The sequence below is a fragment of the Staurois parvus genome, unplaced genomic scaffold (assembly GCF_062004578.1).
Source record: "Staurois parvus isolate SC_StPar_1 unplaced genomic scaffold, SC_StPar_1.0 ptg000153l, whole genome shotgun sequence".
NCBI lineage: Eukaryota > Metazoa > Chordata > Amphibia > Anura > Ranidae > Staurois > Staurois parvus.
This window is the reverse complement of record NW_028317949.1, coordinates 21,922,024-21,936,308: the sequence shown is the minus strand read 5'-3', so window position 1 is coordinate 21,936,308 and position 14,285 is coordinate 21,922,024.

The window sequence follows — 14,285 nt, the reverse complement described above, 5'->3', positions numbered from 1 at the left end:
TATTTACCATTCACCCAGTGCTCAAATTTTTCTGTTTTACAATTATGTATTGATCCATTAATGGATACTTCTGAGGGGAAGTCAGCTATTTTTTACTTAGCAATTAATCATTTACACAATATGTTGCAGTGTCATCATTTGGTAGATACATGGCACATATTAAAACCCACAACTAAGGATTACAGTTACTAGTCCAAAACGTACAAAACATACTCACAGTTAGATCATTTTTATTTAGACCAATATTACCTTCATAAACTGATTTCTACTTCAGTTGAGCAAATCTCGGACCATGCCCTAGTAATGGCAGCACTAAAACTAGAAGCAAACTTGAGAAGGGAATGGCCATGGAAACATAATGAAAATGTGCTTGATGAGTGTATTGTAAATAATAAAATTATAGCTGCCCTAGTAGAATATTTCTCTAATAATCCTAGGAGTTCTGTCTCACCCCAGGCCACTTAGGAAAGATACAAGGCAGTGATTAGGGGGGTACTTATCACACATGGTAAGCACATCAAAAAAGAAAAACAACAATTTATTGCTGAATTCAAACATATGAAAAAAAGCATACATGTGGATTAAATATCTCTGAGGAACAGACACCCTTAGAACTCTGAGAGGGACTGGCTAAATTCCTAGATTCTAAAATAAGATCTAAAATCAGATATAAAGCACACACAGTTTATGCAAATTAAAAATAGATAAATAAGTGATGTAGTGCTGCTAAATAATAGCTACAAAAAATAAAGTGAGTGACATTGCTGAATAAAATGTCCATAATGAGTCCATATATGTAAAATCAATCAATTTGTAATAAAGATTCTTCCATAATTCATGTGTTTTCTTCTTGTGCTGATATCCCAAACGCCATCAAGTAAAATAGTACACATAACATATAGTGTCACCTCAGTGTTCACAGAACTCTCACCTCAGAGCACATGGAAATGTGCTTTATGATATCAAATAGACAAAAGGATTCTTCACTTTTTCAATCCACAGCCATGTGAAAGTAATCAAACACATTTGAGCTTTCAATAGATTGTCAAACCAAAGCCAGGGATCAGTCCCTTTAAGGGTGATGTAGGTCACATATTCCTATCCTTAAAAGGGAACAAAGGACACTCCCATGGTACAGTATGTAGTAATATAAACATTTATTAAGAAGCAGTAATACAGTCACATGTAGTAAATTAATAAAATGTCATAAAATCATCAGATGCAGGCTTCACTTGTTGTCAGCTGAACTCACTATTCATGTCTGCCCAGAGCCAAGCCCCTTACGTGTTACATCACGCTCACGTGACTTCATCAGAGGGATGGTAGAGGGCAGGCAAGAGAGTCCGTATATAGTGTGTATGGCTCAGTTATAGGCAGTGGCCATTTTGCTGAAGTTCACAATGGCCATTTTTCAGTAGATATATGGTTAAGTGACGGAGGCCATCTTCTAATGGTCCAGATTGTTATTTTGGCCATTTTCCCTTGGTTTAAAGTGTAGTGTTGAGAACACAATAGAGCAAGAGGGATAAGATAATAGAACCATGGGAGCAAGGAAACAGTGATCATTAAATCTTTAATGGAAACATGCTCACTATACCGCTAGTACTGTAAATAGTGGTCGTGGACTAAAATAAGTAAATAAAACTGTATAGTCCATGACATTCATGCCCACATAGCTCATAATCTAAAATGACTATATATACCCATAGCATTAACATAAATATGTTTACATAAAATCTTTCTATTTATATATCCAGAAACTGCAACCTTTCCTCGCTCTTAAACACAGCTAAAAGCCTTATACAGTCATGGCCGAAATTGTTGGCACCCTTGATATTTTTCCTGAAAATCAAGTATTTCACACAAAAAAGGTATTGCATTAACACATGTTTTGCTATACACATGTTTATTCCCTTTGTATGTATTGGAACAAATATAAAACAGAGGCAGAAAAGCAAATATGACATAATGTCACACAAAACCCCAAAAATGGGCTGGACAAAAGTATTGGCACCCTTAACTTAATATTTGGTTGCACACCCTTTGGAAAACATAACTGAAATCAGTCGCTTCCTATAACCATCAATAAGCTTCTGACACCTCTCACCCGGAATTTTGGACCACTCTTCCTTTGCAAACAGCTCCAGGTCTCTCTTATTGGAAGGACACCTTTTCCCAACAGCAATTTTAAGATCTCTCCACAGGTGTTCAATGGGATTTAGATCTGGGCTCATTGCTGGCCACTTCAGAACTCTCCAGCGCTTCTTTGCCATCCATTTCTGAGTGCTTTTTGACGTATGTTTGGGGTCATTGTCCTGCTGGAAGACCCAGGATCTTGGACGCAAACCCAGCTTTCTGACACTGGGCCCTACAGTGCGACCCAAAATCCTTTGGTAATCCTCAGATTTCATGATGCCTTGCACACAGTCAAGGCACCCAGTGCCAGAGGCAGCAAAACAACCCCAAAACATCATTGAACCTCCACCATATTTTACCGTAGGTACTGTGTTTTGTTCTTTGTAGGCCTCATTCCGTTTTCGGTAAACAGTAGAATGATGTGCTTTACCGAAAAGCTCTATCTTGGTCTCATCTGTCCACAAGACGTTTTCCCAGAAGGCTTTTGGCTTACTCAAGTACATTTTGGCAAACTGTAGTCTTGCTTTTTTATGTCTCTGTGTCAGCAGTGGGGTCCTCCTGGGTCTCCTGCCATAGCGTTTCATTTCATTTAAATGTCGACGGATAGTTCGCGCTGACACTGATGCTCCCTGAGCCTGCAGGACAGCTTGAATGTCTTTGGAACATGTTTGGGGCTGCTTATCCACCATCCGGACTATTCTGCGTTGCAATCTTTCATCAATTTTCCTCATCCGTCCACGACCAGGGAGATTAGCTACAGTGCCATGGGTTGCAAACTTCTTGATAATGTTGCGCACTGTGGACAAAGGCAAATCTAGTTCTCTGGAGATGGACTTGTAACCTTGAGATTGTTGATATTTTGCCACAATTTTGGTTCTCAGGTCCTCAGACAGTTCTCGTCTCCTCTTTCTGTTGTCCATGCTTAGTGTGGCACAGACAGACACACAATGCAAAGGTTAAGTGAACGTCTCTCCTTTTTATCTGCTTTCAGGTGTGATTTCTATATTGCCCACACCTGTTACTTGCCCCAGGTGAGTTTACAGGAGCATCACATGCTTGTAACATTCTTATTTATCCGCAGTTGTGAAAGGGTGCCAATACTTTTGTCCAGCCCATTTTTGGAGGTTTGTGTGACATTATGTCGAATTTGCTTTCTTTCCTCCCTTTTTTTGTTTTGTCCCAATACACACAAAGGGAATAAACATGTGTATAGCAAAACATGTGTTAATGCAATACGTTTCGTGAGAAATACATGATTTCCTGGAGAAATATCAAGGGTGCCAACAATTTCGGCCATGACTGTACCTCATTATTGAAAAAGTGATATATGTATGTTCTACCCTGTCCGATTGGAGGTTAGAGGTGGATAGGATTTTGGAGGCAGAATGTCGGGTTCATAAATGTAAAGGGAAGTATGAAAAAGTTTCTCTTTCTTTCCTTCCTTCCTTCCTTCTTTCCTTTCCTTTCCTTTCCTTTCCTTCCCTCCCTTCCTTCCTTCCTTCCTCTCTATAGAGTGTACTTGTCTCAGTTCAGAGCACTAAGTGTCATTTCTGTCTGCTGTTTTGTTCCTCTGCTAGCAACATGAATTACTTCTGACAGGTTTTCCTGACACCAAGAGAAAAATGGTGACAGGGAGAGACCTCCAGCAGATTGATGGCCTTGGCTCTGTCTCTGTTAGCTATGTAGAGGGGGGGTGTGTCCCATCCTGCCAATCAGCTCTGAGCTCTCCTCTCTGAGCTCTAGAGTGTATATTCAGCTCTCCACTCCCTTTTTTTTCCAGAACTCTCAGAAAAGCTTTATGAATTCAGCAATTTGAATAGAAGTAGAGAAGGGAATATTGCCGATAAACAGGTACAATTTATGTAGGAGGATTTTTTTTTCCATCTCTCTGCATCATCTCAGGCCAGTCACTTCACTGGGTATATATAAGGGTTTACAACAACTTTAAAATAGTTTTACTCTCTCATTAAGGCTGACTGTATGGTTTTATATGTTTAGTATAATAGTATATTAAAAAAAACAGTGCACAATAACACTGCAAAACCACAATCCACATTGGCACCCCCCCCCCCAATACTCCCCCAAAATTCAAAATATAAACTTCAAGTATGTATTTGGAAGAAATTGACTAGGATCAGGACAGTATGTGAGCAGTATAAAAGGTAGCAAATAGAGAAAAAACAGGTTTTATATTGCAGTAAAAATTACAATATATTATCACAGAGACAATAGCCACAAATATTGTTCAGTGGCTGGACAGTATGTAAGCAATTTATTAGGTCACAATGAGGGGAAAAGATATGGCAGATCTTATCTCCAAATAAATTATATATGTCTACATTAAATTGATATCTGCAGAACCCACTGGTTAGATCATAAGCCACTCCCACTTCATTATAGCTTAGCTTCGCATACCAAGCCTACATTTGAATGAAGATTAAATGTGTTCATAATTACTACCCTGGGAAGCTCCCTCCAAATTTTAACCATATACAACACTTTTTCTCAGATAACTTAGCTTTTGCAAAAAACAAATTGAAACATAAATAAACATTAAGGTGGGTTATTTGAGAGACAATAGCCATACATATTGTACAATGACTAGAAAGTATGTAAGCAGATATTAGAAATTTGGCAGAAGAGGTACAGCTGTGGAAACATTGGGTAGAATTCTTGCAGTGCTGGAGCACTGAAATAGGCAACAAGCTTGGAAACACAGAGCAGAATTTTCCCTGCAACAAACTTTCCAAATTTGGCAGCTGATGTCCAGCTGCTAAAACATTGTGTGACACCTTTACAGTGCAAGAGCACTGGAACGAACCACAAAACAGGTTTTAAACTGCAGGGAACAATAGAAAGTTGGCAGCTGTGGCATGATTTTGTGACACATTTACAATGCTGGAGTATTGGCAAATGCTGCAAACTGTCAGACCCTGCTGCCAATATTTGAAATTTGGCAGCTTAAGTCTAGCTGTGAAAACCTCTTTTAACAACTTTACAATGCCAGAGTAATGGAATGGGCTGAAAACTCGGAGAAACAAAGAACAATTTACCCTGTGGAAAACATTAGAAATTGGGCTGCAGATACCCATCTGTAGAAACATTGTATGGCACTTTTACAGTGTCTGAACACTAAAATAGGACACAAAAATGAAGACATAAAGCAAGATTTGCCTTGATGCAAACATCTGAAACTTGACAGCAGAGGTACAACTGTTGAATCATTGCGTGGAACTTTTACAGTGCGGAAGCACCAGACCAGGCTGAAAATGTGGAGACATAAAGCAGGATTTAAGCCGGCCATACATGGATTAAAATTCAGCTGCTTCAGCAGGGAATGGCTGAATTTTAATCCATGTACGGGCAGCTTGGTTGTACAGAGGTCGATTGGTAGATTGACTACCCTTTCGTTTTTTTCCTGATTGTTCAGTGCTGGCAGCAGTAAACAGTTTATTCTGGTGGTGGAGAAGTCTCCCTGCTGTTAGAATAAAAAAACGCAGGTGGAAGGATGTGGGAACCTACTGACTGAAAAAGAAAAAGTTTAATGTATGGCGTGTCTTACCCTACAGCATTCATTAGAAACTTTGTGGCTGCAGTCTAGCTGTGGAAATCTTGCATGCAACCTTCACTTTGCTGGAGCACTGCAATAGGCCATAAACTCAGAGACACCAAACAGGAAACAAGAAACATTATAGATCTGGCAGCTTTGGTCAAGATATGATACTATTGGGACACTTTTAACAGTGAGCACCGGCATGGGCTGCAAACTTTGAAACACAAAACAAGAATAACCCTGCAAGAAACATTAGACATTTGTCAGCTGAGGCCTAGCTGTGGAATCATTGTGTGGCACTTTTACAGTGTTGGGGCACTGGAATAGCCACAAACGTTAAAACACAAAGCAGGATTTCCATTGTAGCAAATATCTGAAATTTGGCAGCTTAGGTCCTTATACGAACACATTGGGTGGCACATTTACAGTGCCAGAACATTGAAATGGGCTGCAAGCTCTGAGTCACAAAGCAAGATTTACCCTGCAGAAAACATTGGAAATTTGGGTGCACATATGCCCAGCTGTGAAAGCATTTTGTACATTCTTGGAGAACTGGAACTGACCATAAACTCCGGGGCATAGTGTAAGATTTACCATGCAGCGAACAGTAGAAATTTGACAGGTTAGATGTAGCTGTGAAACAATTATGTGTGGCACCTTTACAGTGTGGAATAGGCCACCATATTTGAAGTGTAAGTGTAAGGAGCCTCCTCTCATTCCTTACAGGAGTTTGACTGACAGCAGCAGGAGTCTATGGTTTCCGCTGCTGCCTGTGTCGCCTGTGAGACCAGGAAGAGGGGAAAGTGGTGCTGCAGCTAGGACAGTTCTGGATTATGAGAGGAGGCATGTACAGTTGTGACCAAAATTATTCAACCCCCACTGAAATTGAGTGTTTTGGCCAGTTTGACATTGCTTTTGATCATTCAGTCATCTTGCTTACATTTACATTAAAGAGGCACTTGTAGGTCAGACAAATATAACATAACAGTTATAATGAAATAACCACAAATGTCTTTTCTGTGCTCACAGCATTATCAGTTTTATTCAACCCCCAAGTGACATTCAATCTTAGTACTTAGTACAGCATCCTTTTACAGTTATAACAGCTTTTAAACGTGAAGCATAGCTTGACACAAGTGTCTTGCAGCGATCTACGGGTATCTTCGCCCATTCTTCATGGGCAAAGGCCTCCAGTTCAGTCACATTCTTAGGCTTGCGCACTGCAACTGCTTTCTTTAAGTCCCACCAGAGGTTCTCAATCGGATTTAAGTCTGGTGACTGCGATGGCCACTCCAAAATGTTCCAGCCTTTCCTCTGCAACCATGCTCTAGTGGACTTGGAGGTATGCTTGGGATCATTGTCCTGTTGAAAGGTCCAACGTCTCCCAAGCCTCAGGTGTGTGACGGACTGCATCACGTTTCCATCCAATATCTCCTGGTACTGAAGAGAATTCATGGTACCTTGCACACGCTGAAGCTTCCCTGTACCTGCAGAAGCAAAACAGCCCCAAAGCATGATTGACCCTCCACCATGCTTCACAGTAGGCAAGGTGTTCTTTTCATCATAGGCCTTGTTCTTCCTCCTCCAAACATAGCGTTGATCCATGGGCCCAAACAGTTCTAATTTTGTTTCATCAGTCCACAGAACACTATCCCACAACTTTTGTGGTTTGTCCACATGGCTTTTGGCATACTGCAGTCGACTCTTCTTATTCTTTGGAGACAGCAAGGGGGTACGCCTGGGAGTTCTGGCACGGAGGCCTTCATTACGCAGTGTGCGTCTTATTGTCTGGGCTGAAACTTCTGTACCCACATCTGACAAATCTTTTCTCAGTTCCTCAGCAGTCACACGGGGACTTCTCTCCACTCTACGCTTCAGGTAGCGCACAGCAGTCGAAGTCAGCATCTTCTTTCTGCCACGACCAGGTAGCGTTTCAACAGTGCCCTTTGCCTTGAATTTGCGAATGATGCTTCCTAAGGTGTCTCTTGGTATGTTTAACATCTTTGCAATCTTCTTATAGCCATTGCCCTTCCTGTGAAGAGAAATCACCTCTTCTCTTGTCTTCCTGGACCATTCTCTTGCCTTCACCATGTTTGTAACCACACCAGTAAATGTCTAGAAGGAGCTGAGTATCACAGTCATTTTAAAGCTGCCTAATTGGTGCTTATTATGCTTGATTGCTGCTCGGTGACATCCACAGGTGTTTTCAATACCTGATGGAAAGCACCTGTATGAACCTCTGTTCTTCAGAGTGGTAGTCTTTAAGGGGTTGAATAATTGTGGCAATGAAGAAACCACATAAGAACCATTTACTACTGTATTACATAAACAATTGATGTCATTTTAGTTGCATTTGGGTAGTTACAACGTCCTTGTAGGATTTGATTCTGAATACAATTCCAAATGTACACTATAGTCCCTAAACCCCTTTACAGCATTGGGGGTTGAATAATTTTGGTCACAACTGTAAGTGTTTAGGGAATGGGGGGGAGGGGGAGGGGGAGAGTATTGGGGAGTTTTTACCTTAATGCAGAGAATGTATTAAGAACAATACATTTTTATTTTACAACCACTTTAAAGTGGAACATTAAAAATGTTTAATTCCTTTAAATAACATGCTTGGGGGGGATTCCTAATCCTGCCTGTGAAGGGGTGTGTTTCTGTGATGCAGAGAAAGTACTGCAGCAGTTTTTAAATTGCTGACAAATGACATTGATAGCTGCCATTGCTGGCTTCTTATTTAAAAAAAGAAAAAAAAAACAGTACACAGACTTCCAGTCAGTGGCACCCATGTACAGTCTGTCGCCTCATCTTTCATCCCCTCCTTATCACTAGAGCCTACTTGACAGTTCCAGCTGCTGGAACATCATTGCCTCTTGCTGCTTCCTTCCTCTAGGGTCCTGGTACTATCTTCCTCCTTCTCAATAGGGATGAGCTTTAGATTTGTGTCAAACATGAACCAGTGAACACACTAGCCATATCTGGCCATTTTAACCTGCCTGAATACCTTCTGATAAAATGGAAACAAAGCAGCGAGGGATCACAGGTAACATCACTGACTAAATATGGTTACAACGTTACTGGGATCCTCAGCTGTTTTTTGACATTTTGGCAGCACTAAGGTTTTCTTTTTTTTTCTTCCCATATGGTCCTGACCATATTTAGTCAAAGACAACAGCCAGGTTCCCCAACTCTTTTTTATGAAATTCTTGCAGCACAGTGGAATCTGTCATTTTCACCAGGAGTAGCAGTGTGACAGTTTGTCAAGTGTTAGGGCATTGTGACGAACGGAAAACATTGTCAGGTGGTGAGTCGTCATGATTGAGACTGGATCTATAGATGGATGAAGTCAATGATGCTGGATTTACATTGGTAACATTTTTAGTGTAAATAAAGGACTTCTTTACAGTTTATTTTTTTGGAATGAGTAATAAGGGGTAATGATGTACCCTAACCTTTATTAATTCCCTGAGGAGTGAATTATCTGGGAGGGACACTTATTATAAAGGGGTATACCAGATGCCTTCTATAATCTTCCAATTCTAGTAAGCAACACTGAGCAGACTCTGTGAGACAACACAGGATAAGTGCACAGTACAGCAGAACGCTCTGAATTTCTTACTGGATCAACAGGCAGATTTTGCACTTATCAAAGCAGTATAATAAAACACTTTCAAATGTATATTTAAGAGATCAAAAGAGAACAAGTGAGATAAGTTGATTGTTAGAGTTAACATACACATAAGTGTGAAATAGGTTTAAGCCCTGCAATACATGTATTTCTGTCTATAAAGGACAATTAATTACAATGGATTTCCTCTTATTGGGAGTCTCGTATGGGCAATATGAGCAATACAGACTGCTCAACAGCTGTTTGAGTATTTCAGTAGTCAGAGGTGCTCATAGACTGACCAGGAAAGCATCCATTTAAATTTGCAAGTAACTGAGAAAAGAGTGGACAAATGATCCAGTGCTAGGATCCAAGACTACATTTAAATCATTGTCTAACCCTTTCCCATTAGCAAATTTTTTTAACTTTTTTTTTTTATAATATTTGACAAACTAAAAAAACAGACAAACACAAAATTGTTAATTTTTTTTATTCTTATAGTTTCAAAAGTAAAAAAGATGGATACATACTGCAGTAAGGCATACATATGTAGTGTACCAGAATCACGATGAAGAAAATCAAACTAAGGTTACAGAAATATCAGTAAATAAGCAAAATTTTCACCAATACATAGAAATCAACTCCTCTACTATTAGATTATTTTTAAATAGGAAAACCAGCAACTGAAAGATGACATTTCAGCTGGCTATGCATATCGTAGCAACTAAATGCAAACCTATTTAAACACAATTGCTGTAGTAGTCATACAAGCCTTTGCTTTTGAATCAATAATGGTGTATATAGCTAACTTATGATGGAAAGCTGAAAGAGTATCACAGAAAATGCTATAAGTTTGACAATTAGGGAGGGGTAAGGACAAGCTCCACCAACCAGACTTTTAGGGACAACTAAGTTTCTCCCTGGCTAGAGTTGTATTAATCTGATTCTTCCAGGCTACAAAATCTTCCAGGCATGCACTGTGGCCATTTATAATGGACTCGGCATAATGAACGTTGTTTTGGAGAGGTACCATGTCATTCTCAATCACAGAAACATGATCCTCCAGCACGGAGGTGAATTCCCATTAATTTCCACATATCTTGTCTAACAAAGGAGATTTCAACCTTAATCTCCCTAATCTCAGTAGTAAGGTCAGATAGGAAAGTATTGCATGCACAGACTACAGCAAATATATCACAGGAGGTAGGCTCAACGTCCCTATCTCAATCTCAGGCATACTTCTGGGGATGCCTGGATATCCCCAGGAGTTTGATATGGTGTACTCATTGTGTTTCAGGTATCACTTGCATCCTGGTGTTAGCTGAGACTGAATCTGTAATAATAGGAGTTGCTGCACACTGTTTTTCCATAGTCATATCAGTTTTAGTCAGTGTGTGATCAAAGCATTACAGTTTTTGCACTGCATCCTTATTTTTCTTTTTACCAGGCTGCTGTGACAGGGTGCCATTTTTGCTGACCAGATTAGATGTGTCCTCCTTGCACTTGGTCATGGCCAGCGATAAAGCAACAAGTGATTCTGAGTTGGTCGAGACAGGTATGTGTTTGTAAATCACACAATTTAGAGTAGTTCTCAATCACGTTAGTTCTTTCTTATTAGTTTTTTTTCACTCAGAGATGGGCATTAAATAAGTAAAGTTGGCCACAGATCGAAACATGGCTGGTTCAGCAGGGAGGGCCTGAATTTTGATCCATGTGTGGCTATCGCTGCTCAACATTTGATTAACTACAGTAGAAGGGACATGATAAAAAACTTTTGTTGATTAGCTTTTAGTCCCACTGTCAGAATGTCCTGTCAGAGGGGATTCTTTCATCCATCCACTATCGTTCAGTTCGGTGGATGAATGAAAAAGAAAGCTTTAGACTTTTTACTAATTTTTTTCTTTTCTGTTTTGAGAATCAATTACAATTACACATAATATAAATTAGGCACTTATGACCTAACATACTTTTAATGACACACAGTTACACATGTTACTGTAAAAATATGAGCATTTAATGTTTTGATTATTTTTACATGGTGCAACAAATGACACCCTCTCCTAAACAATGCTTATTGGTAAAGGTATTAAAATGAAGATGTGCATATTTTTTTCTTAAACTAAATAACTCAAAGTCTGTTGATTTATTTTCCCCCTTAGGAAGCAGAATGTCAGCAGCTACAGGTTTCCAAACTCATGCTGGCACATATCACTGTAAATAACTATTTGATGGCAAAAATCAATTATTTTTCTTTAAGAAGAAAGAGGAGACTCAATAACTAATTAGTGTGTTTCTCAGGCTCTCTCTCTCTTTCTGTAATTGCAAACAGTAGTTTGAATGCATCATGTACTGTGCCAAAGCTTGCACAGTGTGCTTCCTGCAATATTTTACAGAACGCAAAACTCAATTCTTTTTTCTTACCAAACAATCACTATAAACAGCTATGCCATTTGTAGCAAAACATAATAAAATATGCACTAAGCTTTACAAAGCTAGTATTGGAAAAAAGGAAAAAAAAATGTAAGAACTCCCACAGACAGTCAATTTTCAGGCATGGATGCTTACTACTTTACAAAATAAAGCTATTAATATAGTTTTCTGTATCCTAGTGACCATATCGTATTATTTTTGTGAACCACACAAATAAGAGGAGCAAAACAAAAAGGGAACTCTTTGTTACCTCTACTAAAGCACAGGTCAGTTGTCTGAGGTGACAGAAACTAGAATATAGACTTTGTAATATAGTGTGTCTTTTTAAATGACCATAAAGAAGTTGTGTGTCAGGATTTTTCTTGCTTATTTTGATTTTACACATTCCTCTTACAAATAATTTGGCTAATAGCTTAAAGATATCATTTGATCATTAATAAGACATCAAAAGGCAAAGGCACAGAAAAATCAGGTATTTTAAATGCAGTTTTGTTCTTTTCCATAAACAATTTATTTTTATTTACTTGCAATGTGCTTTTGAACTTGCTAGAAAATGTGACTACTGCAGAGTCAATTCTCCAGCACTGCCTTCTCCATCCTTCATACCATAACTGACCTAGCAATCCTCACCCTTCATCTCCCTACAATACCTGTTATGTACAGTTTTTGCTTGGGGACAAGCAATGGGGAATACTATAGAGTTTCACTTGATTAACAGCTCTAAGTCTGCTGTGGCTTCTGACATTCCATCCAAGATTGGTTAGAGTAATATGAAGTTCTGAAAGGAAAAGAAAGATGTTGTTGGCATAGAGGCATGTACTCTGTCTGTGAGGAGGGAGGAATCGGGTCTCCAAGATTTGGTATGGTGAAGTTGGGTGGGGAATTGGAGGGTCATTGTGACCTGATGATGGTCCGACATAACCATTGCCTCAATCGTGGCATTGACCAGTATCGGAAGGTCCCTTTGGATAAAAAAAAGATAGTCTATTCTAGAATAGCGCTTGTGAGGTGCGCATGCGTGCACCCTGCCCAGAAAAACAAAATCACGTATATATATACTTCTGCTATAGTGCGGTCTGGAAATGTTTAAAGCATAATTTCTACATAAGTTTGATAGAAAGGTCTAAACAAGCTAGAAAAAGTGGGAATATTATGTTAGCTTTGGTGTTTTATGTTTAACCAAAAACTAGGCCCTTCACTAGTGATGGGACGGACACACCTGTGTTCAGTTCGTGGTCGAAAATTCAAACCTAATGAACATTCAACCACAAACTTTGAACTCGATGCAAGTCTATGTGATTCAAACTTATAAATTCAGAAGTGCCCATTTTGAAATATATGCAAGGTATTGGCTATAAAAGGGGTTTGGGGACTCAGTTACTGCCCCGAGGGACATAAATCAGTGAAAAAAAAGAATTTCAAAAAGTACCATTTTTAAAGAGGCAGTCATTTTTCATTGCTTAAAGTAAAAACAAAAAAGGAAAATCCCTTTAAATATCATGCCTGGGGGGTCCCCTTAAACTACCTGCAAAGTTGCACACCTGCTGCAACTGGACTGACATTTTTTTTTCTAATTACACTTTTATAAAAAAACAAAACAGCGTGGGGTCCCCCCCAATCCATGCCAGTTATAGGTTACCCTGGCACCATCATCCCTCTCAGTGGAGGCTGTTGAGATGACTTGAGGTATAGTAGAGGCAGGGGCGGACTGACAACTCATGGGGCCCCCGGGCAATTGGGGATCATGGGGCCCCTGTGTCCTTGCCCAAACTCAAAAAAGCCTATCAAAAAGGTACCAGGGGCATCTCATGGGGCCCCCTACTGACCGGGCAGTGCCCGAGTTTCCAAATGGTCAGTCTGCCCCTGAGTAGAGGTAGAGATTCCAAATGAGGAACAAGGAGAAGTCTGCATTTTTTTTATGATGTGGGTCTTTGAGGTGCTGTTGCTGACAGGCTGCATGGCAGGTCATCATATGTCTTGTAAAGCATGTGGTGCCCAAGTGGCAGGTGTTTTGGCCATGCTTGATCTGCTTCAGACAGAGACTGCAAACAGCAATGGGTCTGCTGCACATGTGTTGAAAAAAGCCCACACCAATGAAATTTTGGAAGTCAGCAGCACCATGCACCTGTGGATCTCTGTTATGTCATGCAATAGGGTGGCTGCCCTTACACCTGCCCCTTGAGGACATCCTACCAGACTGAAGTTGTGTCTCCTCAGAAAGCCAAAAAAAAAGGAACCACTGCTGATACAGAAAGAGGAACACCTGCAAGACAGAGGGGGGAGCAATAATGATGTAGCACCAGAACCTGATGCTGCAATAATTATATATATACAGTGGGGCAAAAAAGTATTTAGTCAGCCAACAATTGTGCAAGTTCTCCCACTTAAAAAGATGAGAGAGGCCTGTAATTGGCATCATAGGTAGACCTCAACTATGAGAGACAAAATGAGAAAAGAAATCCAGACAATCACATTGGCTGATTTGGAAAGAATATATTTGCAAATTATGGTGGAAAATAAGTATTTGGTCAATATCAAAAGTTCATCTCAATACTT